The following is a 6,000-nucleotide window of genomic DNA, read 5'->3' as shown; positions in this document are numbered from 1 at the left end:
AGACAAAGAGGTAGGTATGGAATGTATAATGTTATTACCTTCAGCAAGGAAAGATGTGCAACAGTCGCCCTCTGGCATTGGTGTTGCCTGAGAGGCCGGCTTACATGTGCCTTCCGTCTGGTCGGCGTGTGACGTCACCGACCAGATGCGGACGTGATAGCTGGTCTCTCATACTACATCAATCACAATGCCAGGCGGCAAGCGGTAGGGGGCGTGACCGGGGTCACAGACGCAAGGAAGGAGAACCAAACAGGCGCCGCTCCCACCGGACAGCCCTCCCCACCACACCTTGAGGCAGAAGGGCAGATGAAGGAGGAGAGATGGGCCCAACACAGTGATGGAAAGAAGTGAAAGGGAGAGATAGACGCCAGGAAGTGGCAAATCTCTAGGGGGCGGGACAGCACGCGCAAGACAACGGCGTGAGATGGGCACCCATTGGGGGTGACACCCCTCTGTGCCCTGGGCGTCCATATGACTGCAGATGCGCCCCAAATCCCAGGGAGGGCGGACCCCACCTGACAGCAGCAGGGGCGGGACCTGACGCAGCAGGAGCCCCAGCCAATTATTTGGGACCGATGACCACATATCGGTAACCCACAAAGTGAGGGAGCAAGCATGGCAAATGAGTACACATTCATAGAAAATAAAATAAAAAATAGGAATAAAAGATAAAAAATAACAATAAAGAAGCATTTGCTCAAAAATTCCGCACATTGTATATAATATCAGAAAAGACAAATATAAGTAAATAACATAGCAACACATACAGTATATACTAGGTATGATACAAAAAAAATTATATATATAGGGAAGAGGAGGGAGCAGAAGGGGAGGAAAGGGAGGAGGGGGGGAAAGGGGGAGGGGGGGAAAGGAGTAGAGGGGACAAATTAGGAGGGGAAAAAAAGGGGGTTGCTAGACTATGGCACCCCAAGTGTGGGGAAGTGAATGGGGATGGGTAAATATGTCATCATAAAAATGGCTTAAAACTCAGATTTTCATTAAAGCCAGGGAATTCAGTAGCCTTCAAGATATAAATCCGCCGGGCCTCAAGTTGCAGCGATGTTTTGTCTACACTGCCACACCCTCTTGCATGCAGTGGAATGTGCTCCAAGGCCATGAATCTTATCATCTTGGAGTTAAAGTGATGGTAAGTTCCTACATGCCTACTGATGGCTGTTTCCATCTTACATTTCAGAATGGGTTTTTTATATGATCTCTAATACGTTTGAAAAATGGGCGTTTAGTTTTTCCTATATAGAACCCCCCACACAGACATTTGGCCAGGTAGACTACCCCTGGTGTTTGACAGGTAACTCTGTGTTTAACAGAATAGGTACAACCATCAGGAAGCATAAACTCTGTGCTATTAAGTATAAATGAGCAAATATCACAATGTCCACATGAAAATGTACCCGGATTCTTAGTCTCAGCTGGGTTAGAAATGATAAAGTGACTTTGGACAAGGCGATCTTTCAAGGATGGTGCTCATCTGTAGGTAATTTCTGGGTAATCTTTTACATATTTCCTAATGGTTGGATCAGCAGATAGGAGAAGCCAGAATTTTCCAAAGATTTGTCTTACCTGTAAATGTTGATTAGAATAACGAGTAATAACTCTAACAGTTTCAGATTCTTTATGGCATTTGGAGGAAAATATTAAGGAGTTTCTATCCTTTTGAGTTACCCTATTATATGCTTTTTTGTAGGCAAGCATGACTGTATCCTCGATTTTTAAGTCTAAGGTATAGATCTTTAGCAGCTTTTTAGAAATCTTCTTCCGTGCTACAGTTACGTTTTTTCATAAATATTGACTGTATGGGATGCTTTTGAGTAGTGGCTCAGGATGAGAGCCCCCAGCTTGCAAAATTGTGTTGCCAGCTGAGGGCTTACTATAAAGGGAAGAATTTATCCTGCCATCTTCATCCAAAGATATTTCTAAGTCTAAGAAATTGATTTTCGTTTGACTACAGTTCATTGTGAAATTGAGGTTGAAATCATGTATGGAGATTACTTGTAGAAATTGCCCAAGTTCAACCTCATTACCAGACCAAAGGATAAGTACATCATCAATATAATGATACCATGATAATATTGTCCAGAAGGCCAGTGAAATCATCACGAGAAAAGATGTTCCTTTCCCAGCCCCCCAGGTACAGGTTGGCATACAATGGGGCACACTTGGTCCCCATCGCAACCCCCTGCACCTGGAGGTAATGGCAAGAGCCAGACATAAATACGTTGTGCTTAAGTATGAATCTAAGCAGTTCAATGACAAATTGGTTGTACTTGTGGGAGGAGGGTCCTCTTTCACATAGGTGGCTTTCAACAACATCCACTCCCTTATCATGAGGGATGGCATTATATAAGCTTTCTATATCCAAAGTGACAAGCCATGTATTTTTGTGGAGGTAAATACCTTCAATTGTTTTCAGCAAGTTTATGGTATCTTTGATATATGAGAAGAGGGACGTGACTTGGGGGTAGAAGTAATTGTCAACTAAGGAACTCGCATTTTCAGTTAGGCTGGCACAGCCAGATATTATGGGGAGGCCAGGTGGCTGAGTTACAGACTTGTGTATTTTAGGTAGGGTGTATCCCCCACAGCTATCACCAATCAAGGAAACTTCAGAGTCCGGTCATACAATGATCATATGGAAGAGGAAGATAAAAAATACACAGACTTGTGTATTTTCGGTAGGGTGTATCCCCCACAGCTATCACCAATCAAGGAAACTTCAGAGTCCGGTCATACAATGATCATATGGAAGAGGAAGATAAACTCATTGCACATCATTCTGTTTTTCACTTGCATAAGATGTGCATTGATCATGTAGTTTCATGGTGTCATTTGTTGGTCTCTGCCCATAGCCTTTTAGGTATGTGTCTCAGCCTTAAGAGCTCTTCCTCCATAAGGCTAAGACACAGACCTAAAAGGCTATGGGCAGAGGCCAACAAATGACACCATGAAACTACATGATCAATGCACATCTTATGCAAGTGAAAAACAGAATGATGTGCAATGAGTTTTATTTCCTCTTCCATTGTGTGACCGGACTCTGAAGTTTCCTTGATTGGTGATAGCTGTGGGGGATACACCTGTGGAATCCAATTAAGCAGGCTGGATAGCTGACGCGGTTGAGCCCGTAGTGAGGGGTGAAAGCTCACTAATGCGTATGTAGACCCTGGAGGATCTTAAATTCTGGTAAGTAAGCAGATATATTTGCCCTATCTATCCTGTGGGGAGTACGGGGTGTCTTCACAGATTGAATATTGGATCAACACACTTTTCAGGTTCACTTTATGGATGTTGAATTGGGACATTTGGACTATTACGTTTTTTTTTCCCCCCTTTTTTTCATTTTAATTTTTCATCTTTATTATGTTTATTTTAATATAATAGATGGACTTTTGCACTTTATTCATTAAGGTTATGTTTTGACAGCTCTACTTGTTTTATTTTGATGCTTCATTTTTAATACTACAGGGGTTGGACCACATTATGGAAACAAGTATGGTAAAAGAAGGAATTTGTTACCTAATAAATATGGTGTTGGACCACTTTTGGCATCCAAGATGGCCTGAATTTTCCCAGGAATTTAAAAATATGATGGATAATGGAATCTGATATCAATCTTCATGCAAAAATCCGGGTCACAATCCTGCGCAATGTCCTTTTGTCTCTTTCGGTCAGTTGACCATGTCGACCATGCTTATGCTTATCAGACAACGTTTTCCCGAAAACTGTATTTGCTGTCATAACCTTTGATACTGTACCTTGGGACACTGCAAATAAATTAGCAACTTCAGTCACAGAGGCACCAACAATTTGCCCCCTTTGAAGCTCAGTAAGCTCTGACATGGCTCTGTATTACTAGCAGTACACGCAGTGATTGACGAAAGTGAGGCTTTCCACCTGTTAGCTAGGTGTCTCATCATACCGAAAAAATGTTATATCACTTCTGCTTTCAACGAAAAACATGTCACCACTTTCACACCTGCAAATCATGTAGTGTTTCCGTATTTTTGTCCAACCCCTGTACCTGTCCATAAAATCTTGTACTTTATAGTTAAAAAAAAATATAGAAATGACAATTACTAACAATAAAACCAATCTGTTGCTAACATTGCAATAACTGAACAGCAGTGGGAGACCTTCAACACAGCCACATACACATACTACAGTGCTTGCAGACTCCTTTAGAATCACCATTAACTATATAGTTTGAGGGCCTACCAATGTTATCCATTCAATTTATATCCAAGAAGGCTGACTCTTGCACTGCAGAACTCCTGGCAAATCTAAAGCAGAATAAACAATCAGATTGTAACATGTGTAGATAGATTTGAAGCACACTAAAAAACTTCAACCATTGCAATTCCCTCTGCTATTATACGAAAGTGTGGTTATTGGCAATTAAAAAAAATATTTTTGCCACCTAAAATATTCAGGAAATAAGTGTAAAAGTTCAAACTTGAAAAAAAGAGATATCAAGGGATAATACTGTAGACACCAATCAAAGGTTTCCTTAATGCTGTACATCTGGTTTGTTTATCTGAATTACAGTGCCTTGAAAAAGTATTTATACCCCTTGAAATTTTCCACATTTTGTCATGTTATAACCAAAAATGTAAATGTATTATATTGGGATTTTATGTAATAGACCAACACAAAATGGCACATAATTGTGCAGTGGAAGGAAAATGATAAATGGTTTTCAAAATGTTTTACAAATAACTGAAAAGTGTGGCGTGCATTTGTTAGACCTGTTAGAGTCCGCAAAAGACTTGAGACTGGGGCAGAGGTTCACCATCCAGCAGGACAACGATCCTAAACATACAGCCAGAGCTACAATGGAATTGTTTAGATCAAAACATATTCATGTGTTAGAATGGCCCTGTCAAAGTCCAGACCTAAATCCAATTAAGAATCTGTGGCAAGACTTGAAAATTGCTGTTCACAGACGCTCTCCATCTAATCTGACAGAGCTTGAGCTATTTTGCAAAGAACAATTGGCAAAAATGTCATTCTCTTGATGTGCAAAGCTGGTAGAGACATCCCCAAAAAGACTTGCAGTTGTAATTGCAGTAAAAGGTGGTTCTACAAAGTATTGACTCAGGGGGTCTGAAAACAAATTCACGCCACATTTTTCAGATATTTATTAGTAAAAAAATTTGAAAATCATTTATCATACATATATTATTTTTCTTCCACTTCACAATTATGTGCCACTTAAAATCCCAATAACATACATATACATTTTTGGTTGTAACATGACAAAATGTGGAAAACTTCAAGGAGGTATGAAAACTCTCCCACCTGAGCTGTGGATCCCTGCAGCTCCTCTAGAGTTACCATGGGACTCTTTGCTGCTTCTCTGATTAATGTGCTTGTTGCCTGGCCTGTCAGTTTAGGTAGATGGCCATGTCTTGGTAGGTTTGCAGTTGTGCCATACTCTTTCCATTTTGGAATGATGGATTTAACAGTGCTCAATGAGATGTTCAAAAGTTGGGATTTTTTTTTTATAACCTAACCCTGCTTTAAACATCTACACAACTTTATCCCTGACCTGTCTAGTGTGTTCCTTGGCCTTCATGATGCTGTTTGTTCACTAAGGTTCTCTAACAAATCTCTGATGGCTTCACAGAACAGCTGGATTTATACTGAAATTAAATTACAAACAGGTGAACTCTATTTACTAATTATGTGACTTCTGAAGGCAATTGGTTCCACTCGATTTTAGTTATGCATGCCACACTTTTCACATATTTATTTGTAAAGAATTTTGAAACTTATTTATAATTTTCATTCCACTTCACAGTTATGTGCCACTTTGTGTTGGTCTAGCATATAAAATCCCAATAAAATACATTTATGTTTTTGGTTGGAACATGATAAAATGTGGAAAATTTCAAGGGGTGTGAATAATTTTTCACGGCACTCTAGCTAAAAGATCATTTGTGTCAGACGTACAAACAGCTCTTTTGAAGAGACACAAAATGC

The sequence above is a fragment of the Aquarana catesbeiana genome, linkage group LG11, assembly GCF_042186555.1.
Source record: "Aquarana catesbeiana isolate 2022-GZ linkage group LG11, ASM4218655v1, whole genome shotgun sequence".
NCBI classification, from domain to species: Eukaryota; Metazoa; Chordata; class Amphibia; order Anura; family Ranidae; genus Aquarana; species Aquarana catesbeiana.
Note: the sequence above shows the minus strand (reverse complement) of the source record.